This window comes from Notolepis coatsorum, assembly GCF_963971535.1.
Source record: "Notolepis coatsorum genome assembly, chromosome: 1".
Taxonomy (NCBI): domain Eukaryota; kingdom Metazoa; phylum Chordata; class Actinopteri; order Aulopiformes; family Paralepididae; genus Notolepis; species Notolepis coatsorum.
Window position 1 is genome coordinate 187,784,485 of NC_140165.1, and position 23,170 is coordinate 187,807,654.

Here is a 23,170-nt window from a genome sequence, read left to right on the forward strand (position 1 = left end):
AAAGTGGCTCTTTTGATAGTAAAGGTTGCTGACCCCTGGGCTAAACTGAAGCTAAGCTAGGTACTTAGCTGGTGATGGTGGGCCTTGTTGTCTTTCAGCCGGGGTCTTTATTAAGTATTCTCGCCTTTCATGAATCCTTCAGTGCTCGGCATAGTACTTTGTGTTTAGCTGATAAGACAGAGACTTCTTCATCTCGCTGGTCCTCCCACGGAGAGATCTTGCTACTCGTCCTTTCGACGGAGCACTGTGGTCATAAATCTGAATAAATAAATTCACAGTTCTGGAGAAGTACCATAGGAACTGGGAGTTAGCGTACAGAGTATTTAGAGTTGAAAGCCGAAGGGCTATAATAAATCATTACAGTAGCGATAGGCAGAAAAACACGGAGCAACAGTAAAAAGCAGCTTGCATAGCAGAAGCAGGAAGTACACCTTATTGCACTCACTCTGGTGATTGGCTACACTTAAAGTTCCCAGAGTTTGCACTAAATTGGGAAAATAAAACTCAATGCATTAGTATCTATTGGTTAGTTTAAATCTTTAATAACATACCACTTCACCACAGTCTGCATTTGTTTTTGATTATTTGTTTTCTGTTTCTATATTGTTTTCTTTTGTGTATTTATTATGTGTTGTATTTCTCGACGTCATTGTAAATGAGAGCTTGCTCTCAATGATCCTTCAAGATTAAATAAAGAATCTTCAATTGAATTGAATTAACCCCTTAACCTCTTAACACTAGCACAGCCATGGAGAAAATGCCACTGATTCCCGCCGGGAATAGGCCATATGGTGAAGGCTGAGAAGTGGCTAGAAAACTATTCTCGTTCCCACCTCGGCGAATTACACAATTTTCACTCTGGGTGAAAGATAGATTGGTGTAGATTTAGGAACAAAAAGTTCTTCATTGACAAAATAGCTCATTTTGCATAATCATAATTTTAAAGTCGGGACTAGATCTTTCCTCGCTAACGGATATTTGGTCATCACAGAGTTTTATTTGACGCAATTGGTGCGAGTTCGGTCACGTATCTTGCGCTCGACCAATAGCAGCTCTCTTTGTTGCGAGGATGCAACAAAGAGAGCTGCTATTGGTCGATCTGGTGTCAACAACATCCACAGACTAACGTTACATCAGAACAGGAGAGAAAACACCTTCTAAAGTTAGCAAAAAGGTTTCTAAACAATGTTATATGCATCTCACGTCCGTTCAGAAAGAACGTGTACAAGATTTTACACAGACACGGTGGGATAGATATAGAAACTGCGTAGAGCGGTGGCTTAACACATTGGTCGCCAAGAACGACTTACGCCGCTTTTGCCCGCCATGCCAATTCCAACAATGGCGTAAATGGTTTTTGGGATCAATATTAAATTTTTTCGCCATGGCATTCATAATTCATCCAGTCTCCCTCCGGACTGCAGCGGCACCCTGTATGAGATTGCAATGCCTCAATACCGCCGCCTGGTGGATGGTCGGTCGAGTTACACTCTCGCCAAAACCGGAAGTGGTGCTGGTGCATCGAGGAAATCCCTCCGGCAGTAATATCTTGTTACGTGGATCCAGACAAACACTATAGTGCATTTGGATCGCTTTCTAAACTCAATAATCGATTTCGGCGTTTATTGCGCCATACAAATCGGAAATGGATCTAGGAGATCGGCGTCAAATAATTGGGATATTTTTCCTCCAGTCTCATCGGCGAATGGTAAGAGGACACTAACGTTATTTTCAGCCCGATTGTTTATTCATTTCACTGCAAACCATCTGATCAATATATCAACCCATACTAAATAAAGCCGTTACTGACGATCAAGGAATTATAAACGACCCCCCCCCTTTTCCTTCACGCATGATGAAGCATAATGTATACCGATCATATACATTTGAATTTTTTAATATAGCGTGTATAGGAAAGAAACGCCAATTGATAATCTATCATATGCGTCAGGGCCTATAACTCTCGTTTTTGGAATTACAGCAGAAAACCTTAAAAACATACTTATATTCTAGACGGTATTAACACAACAATGTATGAATGAAAAAATATAACGTTCCCACATCCTGAACGATAGATATTCAATATACATATATACAATACAGAGTAAAATGAGTAAACAGTGAGGTGTGTGGAGAGATCAGTGTCAAACTGATCTCAACAAATACAAACAAATCACACTACTACTGTATAATCCTAATCCCCTCTCCCTATACATCCTCCCATAGAACGCCAGTCCACACCCTCATCCACCACCACACTTCCCAGATGTTAATCATCCTCACCACTATCATCTGAGTCATCATCCCATGTAGCCCTATCTTCGGTTTCCTTAGAAACATTTGCACAGTTTTGGCATTGACAAAGATCTGTACATCGCAGTTTTGCAGACACACATGAACATCTTCCTGTCTCAAATTGTCCTTGTTTGCAACCTTAGTGGACTACCTGCAACACACTATCAGAGGCCGGATTTGTAGTCATCTGTCATAGTCACTGTTAACTCCCCATCCTTGACATGCCACCCATTGCCAACAGGTAAAGGGGCACACATTATAGCTTTCAATTAGGGATGTCCCGATCACGTTTTTTGCCACCGATACCGATCACCGATCGTCTTGAGCCATATCGGCCGATACCGATCCGATATCGATCGTTTTTGATTACAAAAATAAAATAAAAATAAAATATTTTATATAATTTCTTTTTAATAAAATATATATATTATATAATCATACTTGTAGTTGTATTATCTGCGAGACATCGCCACCACGCAACAAGTCAAAATGCTCGCTATCTGCAAACAGCTCCACTGTCTGTGTGTACTCGAGTAGCCTCCAGCTACGGCCAGGATTCTCCGGAGCTGCAGCTGGACCCTATTGATCACATTCAACATGCCCTCAGCTCGAATACGCATCAAATCAGTGTTATAAGACATTGATATCAGAAGCTATCTGTAGTTACTGCTAGCCGGCTAGATAACGTTAAGACAACGCCTCAGTGAACGATTTAGTTTAATGGGACGTTTCGTTTTGAACAGTGAGCTAACGTGAGCTAACGTGAGCTAACGTGAGCTAACGTGAGCTAACGTGAGCTATCATGCACTACTAGACTTGCTGGAACATTTGTTGATATCAGGAGCTATCAGTAGCTAGCCGGCTAGATACCGTTAACAATGCCTCATGTATTAAACTAAAAGTGAATAGTTGACTGGGTCATTCTGTTTAAACAGTAACGGTAGCTAACGTTAGTGTTACGATACCTCCACCAGGCCAGGAGAGGGCGCTCTCCAGTGAGGAATGTCATTGAACGGAAGCAAGCCAAAACAGTGACAATGAAACGCCAATATGACACACAAGCACGGGACATGCCTGTGATCATCCAAGGACAAACTGTGAGAGTCCTGCTTCACCCCAAAGACCCAGACAGTAGATGGTCACTCGGAACATGCATCGATCAACACATTGACCGCTCTTACATCGTTCTGGTAAAGAGAAGGAAATACCGCCGGAACCGAAAGGACATCCGGCCAGTGACAGAAAAGATCCCTATATCCCCTGGGGAAGAACTAATCGACTGGGATACAGAGACTGATACAGACACACCAGAGAATAGGGAACCACAGGTCGCAAGGGGGGAGTCAGAATATCACCAAGACACCCAAACCCCAAAACACACTAGAACCAGATCCAACATTCAGAGACCTGTGAGATACTCGAAAGACTATGTAACATAAAGAGAGAACAAAGACAAGGGGCAAGAGCGTTGAACAATGTTATTACAATGTTAAGAGTTTTCATCAAAAATGTTAGTGATGTATAAGTTTGAGGTTAAGGGCATATGAAGTTATCATAACCCAGTAGTACACTTGTTGAGTTAATCTAAGTGACACAGATGTGGGTAGTCTAAAAGACACATTTATGCTTTCAAGTTGTTATGTAAAGAGAGATGTTACGATACCTCCACCAGGCCAGGAGAGGACGCTCTTCACCTGAGAGAGGCTAGTCATATGTTAAGACTGTAGAAGGAGACGGAAGTATATGCATTGTGTGCTAGTAGCTGGACTTGATGCAAGTGCTCAATAAAGTACACAACTGACTACCATCAGTGTCATCCTTGATAGCGAGCACCAAACAGTTAGCTCACGGAGGTCGCATGCACTAGGTTAGAGCAGACTATTGCCCAAGCTTGTTTACACGGGGAAGGGAGGGGCAGGAGGAGACGGAGCGGCAGTTTGCAGCTCCGTGTGTCGAGACAGAACTCAGCAAGTGAGATCTCCGCTAAGAATTGGATCATGTTTTTCGATCGGTTTTGACGATCGGCGAAAATAAAGCATTATCACTGATCACCGATCGCATATTTATACTGATTATCGGCTGATAACGATCGGTGGCCGATCGATCGGGGCATCCCTACTTTCAATGAATGTCTCATTATAGCTGCTTGGTCATTTGCCCTTTTGCAGTGTTGGTACAATGCGCCACTTGTCGGGGGCATAGAGAGTTCTGGCAAAGCCAATGATGCCATGCAGAATGCTTTATATCTGGCATCATTCACATTCTTAGCTGATGGCTGGCCATACAGGTGGCACACATATTTGCTAAGACCATCAAAGGTAGACTGGTCTAGGGTAATTACTCCCACACTGCAACATCCTGATGTGCAATATCCACAGTGCAATACCCACCCACTACCGTCTGACACTGTGATTGTTATTTGTGTATTGCTATTCTGTATATTGTTGTTATTTTGTATATTGTACAGGACTAACATTGTCTTATTGTATAGCATTTAATGTTTCTGTATAGGATTTTATGTTTCTCTTTTATTACTTGTGATTTTATTACTGCACCTTAGGTTTGAGTCCCAAATCTCATTGTATGCAAATATAATGACAATAAAGTACAATCTAATCTAATCAGGGTCCCCCGTTTTCCATTCATCATGACATTTATGACATACACGACATACAGATATACAAATATATATCATGACATTTATGACACAAATCGATCGCTAAACAATGTTTGTATGTCTCCACAATGGTATGATTCTGGACTGGTAGGTTAAGCCACCGTTCAACGCAGTTTTTATATCTATCCCACCGTGTCTGTGTAAAATCTTGTACACATTCTTTCTGAACGGACGTGAGATGCATATTATATAACATTGTTTAGAAACCTTTTTGCGAACTTTAGAAGGTGTTTTCTCTCCATTTTCGTCCTGTTCTGATGTAACGTTAGTCTGTGGATTTAGTTGACACCGGATCGACCAATAGCAGCTCTCTTTGTTGCGAGGATCCTCGCAACAAAGAGAGCTGCTATTGGTCGAGCGCACCGAACTCGCACCAATTGCGTCAAATAAAACTCTGTGGTGACCAAATATCCGTTCGCGAGGAAAGATCTAGTCCCGACTTTAAAATTATGATTGCGCAAAATGGGCTATTTTGTCAATGGAGAACTTTTTGTTCCTAAATCTACACCAATCTATCTTTCACCCAGAGTGAAAATTGTATAATTCGCCGAGGTGGGAATGGTATGAAACGATACAGCCTTCACCATACGGCCTAGAACGGGTCAGATGACCCGACAGCTTATATGAGAAATATGAGAAATATAAACAGTGTAAACTATATAAATACCTCTGAATATAAAAATATGAGGTTTACCACAATGAAATGTAGGTTTGAGTGACAAAAAATATATATATAATAATAAGAAGAAGAAGAAAATATATATTATAATAATATTTCTTTATTTTTTTGGATGGAAGAGCCACACATTGATGGGCAAAGAGCCACATGTGGTTTGCGAGCCACGGGTTGGCCACCCCTGCGCTAGATGCTCGCAAAGTGCTGTGACTTTCGTCTGTTCCAACGGCCCATTAAGTGGAATAACGTTCTAATTACATTTTCCTAAAGTCGTTTTGAAATTTCAGAAACCGTGCCAGATAAAACGGGTACTTTTAGGAAAAGTCATTGAGTGACAGAGCTGGAGCTCGACCGAGTGACGAGGATACATTTATTGAAAATGCCTAGGGGTCATTTGACCCCTTGTCGGCTGTGCTAGTGTTAACTCATTGGGCGGCACCCTCTTTCCCCATCTGTACTCAATGGCACCAGCGTTATTGACCATTTTAGCGATGTTTGCAGACCCATCGTGTGTTCTGTATTATAGCTATGGAGACAATAGTATGGCGCATTTGACAGGCATTGTTCATAGGCCATCACTGACTAATCAGTTAATTTCTACATACTGTAGTTTGTGCGCTATTACACGCTAAACATCGGCCCTTTAAAAAACAATACAGTCTTTTTTCATAGATTGCGAGATATGACGCAATATGCCCAAATCGTTCTGGTTGATCGCGGTTATGATTATGACATTGGACATTCCCTACCTCCTGACAGTGGTCACCTACCTGGTCCCCTACCTCCCTCTAGTGGCCAGAGGAGCCAGATGGTGCAGGCGGCCATCTTGGTCTGGTTTAAGATAATAGAGTTAATCTCTTCTTACTTATTATCTTGGGCCATCCCTGTCTTTGTTTGATGTCTCTCCCTGTCTGGTTGTTGTGTGTGATGTTGCTTTTTGTGTCTAGTTTGGCGTTGATTGATTCTGTGTTTTGGCCTGGCCTTGCCAGGTGTTGCTCGTTGTAATTAGTGTTGTATTTAAGTGTGGGTCTGTCCTCACTTCCTCGTGGCGTCATTTCCTCCTGTACCCCGGTGTTCCCCTGCTCGTCGTGTCTTCCTTGCCTTGTTGTCATTAAGTGTTGTAAGTAGTTTAGTATTCCGTTTTGGTTCCTCTTTGTTTTTCGTGTCCTTCAGTCTCGTTTTGTATTAGAGCCAGCTCGGCTGAGCCTTTTTATGTTCCCGTTTTGTAACGTGTCATTCTCCAAGTAAAGCCTATATATATATCCACGTTACCCTGCCATCTCTGCCTCCTCTCTTCCTGGTCTGCAACTGTGTTCTCACCCTCATAGCACCCCCAATCGTAACAGAATGACGCCACCAGTCAAGAACACAGCAGACAATGTGGCCGATACCATAGCGATCATCCGGAGCATGGTGGACGGTGATCTTGAGCATTACTCACCGGCCAAGTGGGTGTTCCTGCTCCGGATGATCGACAGGGTCACCACGGAGAGTCCGACACAGGAGCCGGCGATGCGGGTGATGGCCGACCACGTCGCTGCCCTCATGGACGGGTTTAGGTCGCTGGCTACTGCCCTACCCACCAGCCGAATCCCAGGTGTGGTTCCCATGGCTGGCGTAGCCACGTCAGCTAACCGGCTCCCCATCATTGGCCCAACCCCGTTTGCTAGCTTTCCCCCCGCAGCTAGCCAGCCAGCTAGCATAAGGCTCACGGTCAGCCTAGCTCCTAGAGCTAACCAGACGTCCACAGCTAGCACAGCCCCGCCCGTTAGCTTTGCTCCTACAGCTAACCAGACGTCCACAGCTAGCACAGCCCCGCCCATTAGCTTCGTTCCTACAGCTAACCAGACGTCCACAGCTAGCACAGCCCCGCCCGTTAGCTTCGCTCCTACAGCTAACCAGACGTCCACAGCTAGCACAGCCCCGCCCGTTAGCTTCGCTTCTACAGCTAACCAGACGTCCACAGCTAGCACAGCTCCGCCCGTTAGCTTCGCTCCTACAGCTAACCAGACGTCCACAGCTAGCACAGCCCCGCCCGTTAGCTTAGCTCTTGCAGCTAACCAGAGTTTTGGCCTGGCCTTGCCAGGTGTTGCTCATTGTAATTAGTGTTGTATTTAAGTGTGGGTCTGTCCTCACTTCCTCGTGGCGTCATTTCCTCCTGTACCCCGGTGTTCCCCTGCTCGTCGTGTCTCCCTTGCCTTGCCTTGTTGTCATTAAGTGTTGTAAGTAGTTTAGTATTCCGTTTTGGTTCCTCTTTTTTTTTTGTGTCCTTCAGTCTCGTTTTGTATTAGAGCCAGCTCGGCTGAACCTTTTTATGTTCCGTTTTGTAACGTGTCATTCTCCAAGTAAAGCCTATATATATATCCACGTTACCCTGCCGTCTCTGCCTCCTCTCTTCCTGGTCTGCAACTGTGTTCTCCCCCTCATAGCACCCCCAATCGTAACAGTAGATGACAGTATAGGCTACAGTAGATGACAGTATAGGCTACAGTAGATGACAGTATAGGCTACAGCAGATGACAGTATAGGCTACAGTAGATGACAGTATAGGATAGAGTAGATGACAGTATAGGCTACAGTAGATGACAGTATAGACTACAGTAGATGACAACAGTATAGGCTACAGTAGATGACAGTATAGACAAATAATAATGATGTAATATCATGTAATCAATATGATGTAATAAACATAAACATAAATAGTATATTATATTATCAAAATAAAGAATAACTTACTTGTAAATTGGAAACATTTGCATCTCATCCTCAGGAGGCATAATATTCTGTATCTGTATCATCAGAATCCAGGACTTCTGTATCAGAAACAAGGGCTGTCCCCGACTAAGGATTTGGATAGTCGACTATGATTGGCAGAAATGTGCCGTTAGTCGACTATTAGTCAAAAAAAAAAAAAAAAAAAAAGGTATAATATATATATACTTTTTTTAAATATTTTTTTATCATTCCATTTGGGCTGTGGGGGTGCTTAATGTCTGAAGGAGTCGACTGAAGGCTTCTTGACCCTCTGCAAAAGCATGCAATTGGTCCACTGATGGATACATCTTGATATTTGTCTAGTCTAGTGTGTTCATTAGATGGGTGAAATCCTCTTTCAGTGCCTCTGTGCCTGTTTTCTTAGGCAGTTAGCCTCTGGTATGCGTGCCATTAGCGTTAGCCACGCTTCTAGGCCTCTTTTCTTTTGGAAAGAATGATTTTTGTATTCGACTAAGAGGTTGGCAGTCGACTACGGCTCCTTTCGACCGATTTGTAGACTATTCGACTAATAGGGGTCAGCCCTAAACAGTGATGCCACAGATTACTTGTAAAAATTATCTGATTACTGATTACTCGTTTTAAAAGTAATCTAGTTACTTTACTGATTACTTGAACTAGGTTACGAAGTCGTCGTCCCCCTGCTGCTGCCACAACATAAGAATGACAACAGTTTTATTTTTTAATAATGCTTTATTGAAAGTGCATAATGTCATAAATCATGATTGGCTGCTCAGACATGTCATCATGAGATGTCATCAGCCATCAGGCCATATAAGGTCACAGCTGTCCACTGCTCAGGCACTCTAGGACAGTGGTTCCCAAACTAAATAAAATAGAAAATGTATATAATATAATTTTAATTAAAAATAAAATTGTAAAACCCTTGTGTAATATAAAACATGGTATTATAGTTTGTTATTCTCATGTGTGTGTGGCTGTGTGCGTGCGTGCGCGAGCGCACGTCCCATCTCCGGTCTAGCTGACTGTACCCCTGGCTCTCTTATCATCAGATTCAGATTCAGATTCAGATTCCTTTATTGAGCCATTTGTGTAAAACACATTATGAGAATAGTAACGCACAGCCACTTGGAAAAGTAACTGTAATCAGATTACTGGCTTGTAAAAAGTAACAAGTTAGATTACTATTTACTGAAAAAAGTAATCAGATTAGAGTAACTAGTAACTAGTTACTGGCATCACTGATCAGAAACCCGCTGAATCTCTAGCAAGATTTCCTCCATGGTCTTATAAATCTTCTTTGACATTTTAAAATCATAATAAAACTACTAAAACCGTTGTAATTCTGTTTTACTGCTATTATAGTGTGCTGCTGTTTACTGCTGTGCATTTTTGTGCGTCGTCATGTGTCCTTCAGGTGAGTTGAGACTGACCGGTTTGTTGTTTACACATGCAAATATTTTTTTTTATCCACTTTTTCTCCCATTTTCTATACTTTCTCCCATCCCAATTTCGTATCATCCAATTCAACCCTCCCCTGTCACGAACGCTGTTTCTTGCCTCCCACAAGCCGGCTGCAATGTGGACTAAGTCATACATAGCACAAGTCCCCTCCGGTACTTGAGGTAACAGCAGCTCGATCTCTCAGTGGCGAGGAGTAACGCGTGGGAGGCTCACGCTGCCCCCGACACTTCCTGATTATACTGACGCATGCAAATGTATACCCTTCGCCAGACACAAAACACGTCAAGTGAGGTATCATTGGAAAGGTTGCAATGAATAGAATATAATGGCACTGTCAATCTAGCTGTTGTAACACGTCCCGCCCAGCAGATGGCCACAGAGGAGGGTGTGTGCAATTTAATACTTTGGACCAGTCGATGGTATTTGGATTACTGTATTCGCTATTCATATCGGATTTACTCGTGGATGGGCTCAAACAAATGACAGAAAGGTAAGGAATTAATTATCCATTGCATTTGATGACAATCGCTTTGTGGTTTCATTGTAAATTGAGATATAAACACGACGTGTCACTCTGTCTGTAAAACTGAAATATTTTGTCTGTGTTCGTCAAGGGATTGTGTGAGGTGGGTAGTGTGGTTTTCTTTAGTTCTTGTGTCATTCGAAAGCCCTGAGTCTCTCGATCATTAGGACTACAAAGGTTCCATCTTTTTTCCTCGTTTTATGAATGAAAACAGCAGTTTTCCGATGCGATATGCAGATTCTTTTTATAAACTCATATTTCGCTAATGTCACGTAAAATCATTGCTAAACAAACGTATTGCACAAAATATACACTTTGACTGCTGTTTTGACAGATTTAGGGTCTTTACTCTTGGCTACATTAGAGAAAAAAAAACGCAACATTAATCCATACAGTCTGTAGAAAATGTCTACAGACTGTATGGATTAATGTTGTGTTTTTTATGGATTTATGACGTGATGTCATTTTGGGTCTGATTATCAAAGGCGGGGGGGTACTCATTGGGGGCCAAACGTGTAATATTATGTGTTTCACTGCCAACGCTTGAGCACCAAACACGTAATAATACGTTTTTAGATCCATTGGAATTGCAATGCAGATTGAATCTCACCAGGTGGCAGTATCACCTACCTTTTGAACTCAGGAGAGACAATGAATGAACTGACTATCAAGACTCGCTCTGAGGGGGAGGAGCTCTTGCAAAGCAATCGCTAGCAGATCTGCTTGCCTCAAAACCTATAGTGTCCCGTGTAATTACATATAAACGAGTAATCGTGATCGCCGTTGGGATCATTGGAATTATTCTTTTTGGATTACCTTCTGGCTAAGGTGTCTATTTTACCGAACCTGAAACATGTTTCTGTAACGATCACAGTGTCTTACTTTACCGGACATAAACCAAGCATTTTGTAACAATCGCATTTACTGGTAAGACTACCCCCCCGCCTTTGATAATTTTGTGAAGGCACATGTGTACATGGTATATACCTTTGATTTGGAAGTATTTGGGGTTTCAGAGGATCAACCAGAACGGTTTGGGCTTATTGCATATAACGTTTTTGCGTTTTATCTCGCAATCTATGGAAAAAGACTGGATTATCTTGGAAATGGGCGATGTTTAGCATGTAATAAACTACAAACTACAGTGTGTAGAAACAAACTCTTTTTTACATGTTGGACTAGAAATATTGTATGTCAAATGAGCCATACTACTGTCTCCATAGCTATAATATAGAATATACAATACCTCCGCAAGGATCGTGAAATATCATGAAAATGGTCATGAAAAGCTGGCGCTAGACTGATTGATTGATTGAAATTTTTATTAACAGATTGCAGAATGGGTACAATACAGTACAGCTCAATACACACAATTGTTAAGGGAGTGCAGACCAGTAGGGTAGGAGGGGGGGAACTGTACAATGGAGGGGGTTGGGTTTGGACATTTACAGGGGCCAGTTTCGAATTGCAGTCTCCCGTAGGTGCTCTTTGAGAGTGGTTTTGAAAGTGGGTAGTGATTTGCATTTATTTACAGGTGTGGGTAGGGTGTTCCACATTGATGTGGCATAATTGCGAAACATGTTTAGTCCCTTGTTTGAGCCGAATCTGGGTTTAACATGATTTGTAGAGCTCCCTCTGGTGTTGTGGTCATGGTATTCACTGACCTTTGGGAAATATTTTGACATGTACATAGGTACCTGAGTGGTGTAGTGTATCTTGTAGACCAGGCCCATTGCAAGTTGCTGTACTCTGTCGTCTACTCTAAGCCATCCTAGGTTGTCAAAGTGGGCAGGGGTGAGGTGGGTTCTAGGAGTAAGGTCAAGCAGTAGTCTGACCATTTTGTTTTGTGATGTTTGTAATTTTGTTTTTAGCGCCGTTGAGGTGCTTTGGTACCATGAGAATCGTCATAGTACCCTTGAATGAGTGCTCCTGCCAGAGTCTTCAGGGTATTGTTGTTTACCAGAGAGGAGATCCGGTACAAGAATCTAGTTTGTTGGTTGACTTTTTTTTATTACATTGGATGCCATTTTGTCACAGGAAAGATTTGCCTCTAGGATGGAACCCAGGTATGTAATTTCATCTTTCCTTGTGACAATATTGAAGCCGTCGGTCTTGCTGAGTTTGTTATTTGAACCGAAGAGAATGGACTCTGTTTTACCCAGGTGTAATGATCGCCTGGGTTGCCTGCTTGCCTCAACGACTACCGCCCTGTAGCTCTCACCTCCATAGCCATGAAGTGCTTTGAGAAGCTAGTAAAGGGCTACATCTGCTCCTCCCTCCCCATCAACCTGGACCCCCTGCAATTTGCATACCGCCCCAACAGGTCCACGGAGGACGCCATAGCCCATGTGCTGCACACAGCAGCATCACACCTGGACAAGAGGCAGGGGAACTATGTGAGAATGCTATTCATCGACTACAGCTCAGCATTCAATACCATAGTCCCCTCCAAACTCATAGCCAAGCTCAGGGACCTGGGCTTGAACTATGACCTCTGCCAGTGGATCTTGGACTTCCTGACGGGCAGACCCCAGGTGGTGAGAGCAGGCAACTGCACCTCCTCATCCATCACCCTCAACATAAGGGCCCCCCAGGGCTGTGTTCTGAGTCCCCTCCTCTACTCCCTGTACACACATGACTGTGTGGCTCAGCGGAACAACAACACAATCATCAAATTTGCTGACGACACAGTAGTGGTGGGCCTGATCTCTGCAAACGACGAGAGGGCCTACCTGGAAGAGGTCAAGGTCCTGGCGGGATGGTGCCAGGAGAACAGCCTCTCCCTGAACGTCAGCAAAACAAAGGAGATGATTGTGGACTTTAGGAGGTCGGGGGTCAAGAACTACAGCCCCCTCAGCATCGACGGGGCACCGGTTGAGAGAGTGAATTTTTTTTTTTTTTTTTTTTTTTTTACTTTATTTTTTAGCGTTTATCGCTTTTCTGGTCAAGCATGACCGACAGAAACAGGTTGAAATGGGATGTAGAGCAGGGGAAGACATTCTGAGAAATGACGGCGGGTCCGGGAATCGAACTCGTGTCCCCCAGATCCGTGACGAGCACGGTTTTCCCCGACGCAGAAATAGCGCCGAGATATGCGGTGAGCTACGGGAGCTACCCGAGAGAGTGAACAGTTTTAAGTACCTCGGAGCCCACATATCCGAGGACTTGACATGGACCACACACATTGACAGTGTTGTGAAGAAGGCACGACAATGCCTCTACTTCCTCAGGCGCCTAAGGAAGTTCCAAGTCAGTCAGAAGATCCTTAAGAACTTCTACTTATGTACAATAGAGAGCATCCTGACTGGCAATATCACCTCCTGGTTTGGGAATAGCACCGCACAAGACCGTAGCAGACTACAGAGAGTGGCACGTTCAGCCGAACACACAATTGGAGGGGGGCTTCCCACTCTCCAGAACATTTACAACAAGCGGTGCAGGGGTAAGGCTAGGAGAATTATCAAGGACTCCAGCCACCCAAACAACTGCCTCTTTGAACTGCTGCGGTCAGGCAAGCGATACCGGAGTCTCATGACAAGCACAGAAAGACTCAGAAGAAGCTTCTATCCCCAGGCCATCAGGTTGCTCAACGAACAATAACACTATGCAACAACCATCAAATGCACTCACAACACACACATCCACACGCACACACTCACTTTAAACAAACAACACACTGCAGCACCCACTCTCCACACTTTAGAACACCTAGACACACTTTATATTTATTGGTAAAGGAATTGCACTACAACCCATACCTCAGTACACCTTACTGTAAATTGTACCTAAATTGTACCTCATCCCATTTCTGCTTTGCACTATATAGTATATTGTATATTAGTATATCGCATAGTATATTGTATATTGTATGGTAACTCAGTTACTTCTATTCTGCATTGAACATTGTACATATGTCTATACTGAACACTGTCTACGTACGTGACTTGTATTTTTAATTTTTTACTTCTATTTTACATGCTATACTATTTTATTTCATACTTATCTTTTGTCTAAGCACAGTCTCTGGAGCGTAACAGAAAGAAGCATTTTGTATAAAAGTATTCTGTACTTCTGTATGACAACTATTAAAGAAACTTGAACTTGAAACTTTGTTAATAGCGAGCCAGGTGCAGATTCTGCCCAGTTCTGAGCTGAGGGTTTTTTCAACCTGTAACTTGTTCTTGTCAGAGACCAGCAGGGCTGAGTCGTCCGCGAACAGGAACAAGTTGCATTCACAAGCCAGTGAAGGATGGGGGAAGCTTGTGGCGCTCAATGTGTTAAGAGGTTAAAAATGCACTCTTGCTGAAAGATTTTATTAAAGCATATTTGAGAGTGGGATCGGCACCAGCGGACTAGGAGGTCAATTGGGCGGGCACAGCCCGGTCTGGCCCGCCCCCAACACCGGGCCTTGTGTGGTTGCATTCTACAGTGTGTCTTGTCTACAGTAAGGTGAGGTTGTATTCTACAGTGCATGTGTCTCCAGTGTTTATAATACTACTGGAGACTCTGCACTGTTGGAATAACAATCAAAACCCACAGCTACACAACCACCATGTGTGTGTGTGTGTGCGTGTGTGCGTGTGTGTGTGTGTGTGTGTGTGTGTGTGTGTGTGTGTGTGTGTGTGTGTGTGTGTGCACACGTGTCTACATCTGTGTGTCCCTCTCAGGCCTCGGTGGCCTGTGGGCGTGTCCGGACCATTTAAAAAATTTAAAACAACATTAAAACGTGAGGCATTATCGGGGGGAGGAGCCGGCATCATGGAGTAAAGTCGCACATCGCATCTGCTCCCTAAACTTTTACAAACCAACACTTTTATTACCCAACTAGTCTTTTTATTTTTTTACTTTTTATTGATGATTTCGACAGTTTATAACTTTTATGACAAATATGGCGAACAAACAAAAGACTAGGCACGTTGTTGCGTCCTAGGTAGCCGACAGGGTACAACCACAATCACAGAACACGAGCACACCCAATACTAGCCTGACTGCTATTAAGCTGTTTCTCACAGAGCTACTGAGGAGAAGGAGAGACGACTAGAGGTACAGAGGTAGAAGTGAAGTGTTCCGCCCCACTATGTGGGGGCCTTAAGGAGGGAGGAGGGAAAGTTTAATCTACCGTCACTTCAAAAACGTACTAAACAGACCAAACTACTCACTAACATTAGTACCTCCTCCGAACTAACGTTATGTGAACGACCACATCAAACACAAGGTGGACACGGGCAAATACTGCAGCATGGACATGCTGGACCTCCAAAAGGCTTTCAACACTGTCAATCACTCCATTCTGATTGATAAGCTAAAAGCAATTGGTTTTGATAGTTCATCAGTGAGATGGTGGAGGTGAACGGTACACTGCCCCTCCCCCCCCTCCCAGTGAGCTGTGGTGTTCCACAAGGAAGCATACTAGGACCTTTACTGTTCCTAATTTATGCAAATGACATGTCATCAGCTTGTGACTGCAACTTGTTCCTGTTCGCGGACGACTCAGCCCTGCTGGTCTCTGACAGGGACAAGTTGCAGGTTGAAAAAGCCCTCAGCTCTGAACTCAGCAGAATCTGCACCTGGCTCGCTGATAACAAACTATCATTTCACCTGGGTAAAACAGAATCCATTCTCTTTGGATCAAATAGCAAACTCAGCAAGGCCAACGGCTTCTCTGTTACAGTGGGTAACATTAGTCACAAGGAAAGATGAAATTACGTACCTGGGTTCCATCCTAGAGGCAAATCTTTCCTGTGACAAAATGGCAACCAATGTAATAAAAAAAGTCAACCAACAAACAGGATTCTTGTACCGGATCCCCTCTCTGGTAAACAAGAATACCTTGAAGACTCTAACACTCATTCAAGGGTAGCACTCATTCAAGGGTACTACGACTATGCTTGCACCTCATGGTACCAAAGCACCTCAAAGGCCCTAAAAACAAGGCTACAAAAATCCAAAACAAACTGGTCAGACTACTGCTGGGCCTTACTCATAAAACCCATCTTAGCCCTGCACATTTTGACAACCTAGGATGGCTTAGAGTAGACGACAGAGTACACCAACTTGCAATGGGCCTGGTCTACAAGATACACTACACAACTGGGATACCCATGTACATGCCAAAATACTTCCCAAAGGTCAGTGAATTCCACGACCACAACACCAGAGGGAGTTCCACAAATCATGTTCAACCCAGATTCGGCTCAAACAAGGGACTAAACACGTTTCGCAATTATGGGACAATAATGTGGAACGCCCTACCCACAACCGTGAAGAAATGTGAATCCCTACCCTCCTTCAAAACCGCTCTCAAAGAGTACCTACAGGTGGCTGCAATTAGAAACTGGCCCCTGTAAATGTCCAAATCCTCCCCTCCCCCCACCAATGTACAGCTTCTTCCCCTTCGGATGTATATATTTTTTATGATCTCTTTTTACTACACAGTTCTGTATATCTGTATGTCTTGTATGTCATAAATGTCCTGATGAATTGAAAATGGGGGACCCCGATGTAAACAAGACAAAAGTATTTTTCTGGTCTTAGCAGTTGTTTTGTATTGAGCCGTACTGTATTGTACCCATTCTGCAATCTGTTAATACAGTTTTCAATCAATCAATCAATCAATGTCCTGATCAACATATGATTAAACTCACACTCTTACAGAAAACTGTGCTGTCCTTGTTATCAGCGCCTCTTAATTCAAAACGTACTCCTACACTCAGACCCAAGTCTGCCAAGACTCTCAAATCCTCCCAGGGAAAACTTTGTTTCCCCTCTCCCTTTTATAAAAAATTCCATATAGACCATACTCCGTCTGATAAGAATGTCTAAGACACCCACCCGCTCCTTTTTGATAATATACAGACTACACTTCCCCAGCCTCTACCACCCTCTGTATTTGTACATTCAATATCTCCGTTCAATGTTCAAACACTCATCACAGCATGGGTTATGTGTGTTGTTATTTTTACGTGCGCTTGTTCTAAATGCTATCTAAATCTATCTAAATCTATCTATCTAAATCTATCTATCTATCTATCTATCTATCTATCTATCTATCTATCTATCTATCTATCTATCTATCTATCTATCTATCTATCTATCTATCTATCTATCTATCTATCTATCTATCTATCTATCTATCTATCTATCTATCTATCTATCTATCTATCTATCTATCTATCTATCTATCTATCTATCTATCTCGTCATTCGCACTCTCCAGATCGTCCTCTCTCCCCTAGCTTGTAAAAGCATGATGACAAGCCGACAGAACAAATTAACAGACCTATCTCAAACCCTGCCCTCTTTTCTTGATCCTCCAATCACAACTGTCGCTTACCTCGGACAAACTTTGTTTGAAAAGAGGGCAAGGTCTCCCCTCCTCCCCTCCCCTTTACTACAGGTGTCCCTGAAACAAAACCATGAATGAATGATATGTTTGTACTACAGCAGGGTCATTACAATAGGCTGAACATGTTCATCCTTTTCTTGTTCGCCTACTAATGTTAACCAATGGAAAGATACACACACCAACTTTCCTCCGCGCTACAGTACTTTCCCCTCACAGCTGATCCGAGAAAATGCACAAACATTATTTTGCTAATCTGGACTGGTCCTCTGAGCTCCTCTCCAGTCGAGCTGCAGCGGTGTATGAATTCAAAATATTGATAAATCCTCTGCTATTGTTGTGTAACATGGCATCTCTTCTCTAGAGTCTTCTGTCTCTGCTTCACGTGAAGTTAAGTCTACTCTAGAAGTGAAACTGAAACTTAAAAAACATACACTCAGTGGATGCCTGTGTCACGGATGTAGTATTGAACCCAATATGCAGAGAGAGACAGAACTGGTGCAAACCCTTCTGCAAACCCTCTTCCCAATGTATGTTATCACTATTGGGCAGCAAATATCCAAAATAGTATTCATTGGCTCCAGGCTCCAGATACTGACTGGTATGTATCCTGTATCCTGTATCCTGTATCTCGTCTTCATTGACGGCACTAGTCTTTTCAACACTTCCTCTTACTGTCTCAAAATTCACAGATAACCCTGTGGTCTCTAACACTCTCAAGATATGGTATCAATTCCGTCCGAATTTTGGGTTTAAGCTCCTTTTGGGCCTAAGTCCCATACACAATAACCACAATTTCCCTCCTGCTAGAACAGACTCTGCATTCTCGTTATGGCAAAGGCGTGGCATTTTAAGGTTCAAGGATTTATACATGGATTCTGTACTAGCCAGTTTTGACGCCTTATCACAGGTAAATTCGATCTCCCCAGGTCAAGCCTGTTTAGATATTTTCAAGTGCGTCACTTTCTTAGAAGTCATGACCCCAACTTCCCAAATCTGTCTTCAACCCCAGATTTAGTGGTGTAGTGGTTAACACTGCCGCCTCACAGCAAGAAGGTCAAGGGTTGGATTCCCGCTTGGTGACCAGGTTTCCGCGATGCCAGTTACCCAGGTGGGGTATCTCCCGGGCCTTTCTGTGTGGAGTTTGCATGTTCTCCCCGTGCTCGCAAGCCCCCCCCCCCCCCCCCCCTCGTCTGCTCCCGGCTGCCCTTGGGGGGGAAGGATGACGGGATGGGTTAAGCGCAGAGGAGTATCGCATCGGCGATCCTACAAAAACAATGCATGCGCAGCGTGTGTGTTCCGTTGTGTGTGTGTGTGTGCTAACCGCTAACATTGAGGATAATTGCATTGCAAGACTTCTGCGACAGGTCCTGCATTATATTATTATATATTATTATTTCAAGAGTAAATGGATTCATATCTTCTTTCAAATGTGTTACTCTTGATAAAATCAAAGCAGACTGGGAGATTGAGTTAGGAGAGACTATGGAGGTCAGGCAGACGCCTGCGAACACCAGCTACTAGGACAGAGAGACTTCGGCTCAGCTTCTTCCCCCAGGCCATCAGAGCCTTGAACACTGAACTCTCCACACACAAGCACACATGAGCACACACACGACACACACACTGTACACGCTCACACACTAGCAGCCACTTTAACATGAGCAAGCATGTTAAACTCATGCTGCACACGCCCACACTTATGGCCACTAAGGAAAGGTCACTTTAAAAATAGTATAGTATAACCGGAGATTGTATAAATTAGCATGTACAGAAAGACACTACCAAAGGACCTAGCATGTCCTCCATGCTCTGTAAATAACTTATGTACATAATGATATGCCCTAATATGTTACTTGTTTATTGCACAATGTTACTTGTTTATTGCACAATGTTGTTCTATTGGATTCTATTATATGTTATTGCACATCGTTGCGGGCAAGACCACCCGCATTTCATTGTATACTTGTATGCCGTGACAAATAAAACTCTTGACTTGACTTGAAAAAAAGCAGCCTTACGCATTTACGTTCATAACGGCAATGAATACATCCGAAAGAATCCTTGACTTATGGTACAGGTTTGAAAGTGTAAATGGTATATCTTTTAGATTGTTATTGTGTTTTTATTTCGTTTTTTTGTTGTTGTTGTTTGTTTTGTCTCTCTGTCTGTTTGTTTTTATGTAATGGGGAGGGGGGGGGGGGGTAAAATGGGAACTGATATTAATTGAAATGATGTGAAATATAATTGATGATATTCCCAAATAAAATACATTTATATAATAAAAAAATTATAATAAAAGAACTGGTGCAAACCCAATATGGGTATATTTAATAGGGTGGTCGAATGTCCAGGCATGGGTCCATACATGGGGAAAATACTCGTAGTGTCCAGGAAATACACGGTGCATGAAAGTCATACATACGGGGTAAAAAGCAGGAACAGTTGTTGTCAGCCGAGCGTAGGTCAGAGCAGTACTTTGTGAACTAGGCCTGTGTCTCCAGCTTCACCGTGCAGACTAGGAGAGAGGATGAGAATAGAGATTAGGACAAGGTTGTGAGCAAGGCCAGTGTCTCCAGGTCTTCTCCTGCAGGTCAGTGTCTCTCAGGTCTTAACCAGCAGGCCAGCATCTCCAGGTCTTCACTGTACAGGCTAGGAGAGAGGACGAGAATAGAGATTAGGTCAAGGTCGATGAACAAGAGATCCAGGAGAACAACTTAAGCAACCGAGTAGATACAAGAGCATAGTAACGTGACTAACATGGTATGAGAGTTTACGATCTGACAGCTACTCTACGTTTGGGGCGGGTAGCCATGAAGTGCTTTGAGAAGCTTGTGAAGGGCTACATCTGTTCCTCCCTCCCCATCAACCTGGACCCTGCAATTTGTATATTGCCCCAACAGGTCCACGGAGGACGCCATAGCCCATGTGCTGCACACAGCAGCACCACACCTGAACAAGAGGCAGGGGAACTATGTGAGAATGCTATTCATCGACTACAGCTCAGCATTCAATACCATAGTCCCCTCCAAACTCATAGCCCAGCTCAGGGATCTGGACTTGAACTATGACCTCTGCCAGTGGGTCTTGGACTTTCTGATGGGTAGACCCCAGGTGGTGAGAGCAGGCAACTGCACCTCCTCATCCATCACCCTCAACATAGGGGCCCCCCAGGGCTGTGTTCTGAGTCCCCTCCTCTACTCGCTGTACACACACGACTGTGTGGCACAGCGGAACAACAACACAATCATCAAATTTGCTGATGACACAGTAGTGGTGGGCCTGATCTCTGCAAACGATGAGAGGGCCTATCTGTAAGAGGTAGAGGTTCTGGCGCGGTGGTGTCAGGAGAACTGCCTCTCCCTGAACGTCAACAAAACAAAAGAGATGATTGTGGACTTTAGGAGGTCGGGGGTCAGGGACTACAGCCCCCTCAGCATCGACGGGGCACCGGTCGAGAGGGTGAACAGTTTTAAGTACCTCAGAGTCCACATATCCGAGGACTTGACATGGACCACACACATTGACAGTGTAGTCAAGAAGGCACGGCAACGCCTCTACTTCCTTAGGCGCCTAAGGAAGTTCAAAGTGAGTCAAGAGATCCTTAAGAACTTCTACTCATGCACAATAGAGAGCATCCTGACTGGCAATATCACCTCCTGGTTTGGGAATAGCACCTCACAAGACCGTAGCAGACTACAGAGAGTGGCCCGTTCAGCGGGCTTCCCATTCTCCAAGACATTTACAACAAGCGTTGCAGGGGTAAGGCTAAGAGAATAATCAAAGACTCTAGCCACCGAAACAACTGCCTCTTTGAACTGTTGCGGTCAGGCAAGCGATACCGGAGTCTCATGGAAAGCACAGAGAGACTCAGAAGGAGCTTCTATCCCCAGGCCATCAGGATGCTCAACGATAATAACACTATGTAACAAACCATCAAATACACTCACAGCACACACATCCACACGTACACACTCACTTTAAATAAACAACTCACTGTAGCACCCACTTTACCCACTTTAGACACTTTAACACACTTTATATTGATTGGTAAAGAGATATGCACTGCAACTCATACCTCATTGCACCTTACCCTAAGTTGTACCTCATCCCATTTCTGCATTGTACTGTATATTGTATTGTAACTCAGTTACCTTTTCTCTACTCTGCATTGTATATTGTATATATGTATATTGAACACTTTTGTTTACACTTGTTTACGTACTTTTGACTTTCTATTTTATACTTATCTATTTTTATCTAGCACACTCTCAGGAGCAAAACAGAAACAGTGTTCAGGCCATCAGCACACTGAACACTGAACTCTCCACTCACAAGTACACATGAGCACACACAGACACACACACACACACACACACAACACTCATGCGGCAACTGCTAAAACAATCACTTTAAACAAAAGGTCACTTTATAAAATAGAAAGTCACTTTAAAGGAAGGAGGAACTGTATAGTATAGTTTAGAAACGTTAGATACATTAAGAGTTAAAATTGTAAATTGTATATTGTATAGTAGTATATATAGGAACCAATTTCTCAGGAACTTAGCATGTCTTTTTTTACCATGCATATCTTGTGTCTTACCTATTTAATTTTTTCTATGCCTATTTTTATTATTGTATTTTGCACAATCAATGCGGGCATGACCACCCACATTTCACTGTATGCCCTGGTATGTACAGTATGTGACAAATAAACCTCTTGATTCTTGAAAGAAGAATTTCATATAAAAGTATTCTGTATTTTTGTATAACAACTAATAAAGAAACTTGAACTTGGTTTATATACCCAGATGCACTCTGCCTCCAGACCGTAGATCAGCTGTCTCTAATGACAACCACCTGTAACTAGATGTCTGAAGAAGTCCACCATCATCCCTGTACCCAAAAAATCTACGCCCGCTTGCCTCAACGACTACCGCCCTGTAGCCCTCACCTCCATAGCCATGAAGTGCTTTGAGAAGCTAGTGAAGGGCTACATCTGTTCCTCCCTCCCCATCAACCTGGACCCCCTGCAATTTGCATATCGGTCCACGGAGGACGCCATAGCCCATGTGCTGCACACAGCAGCATCACACCTGGACAAGAGGCAGGGGAACTATGTGAGAATGCTATTCATCGACTACAGCTCAGCATTCAATACCATAGTCCCCTCCAAACTCATAGCCAAGCTCAGGGACCTGGGCTTGAACTATGACCTCTGCCAGTGGGTCTTGGACTTCCTGACGGGCAGACCCCAGGTGGTAAGAGCAGGCAACTGCACCTCCTCATCCATCACGCTCAACATAGGGGCCCCCCAGGGCTGTGTTCTGAGCCCCCTCCTCTACTCCATGTACACACATGACTGCGTAGCACAGCGGAACAACAACACAATCATCAAATTTGCTGATGACACAGTAGTGGTGGGCCTGATCTCTGCCAACGACGAGAGGGCCTACCTGGA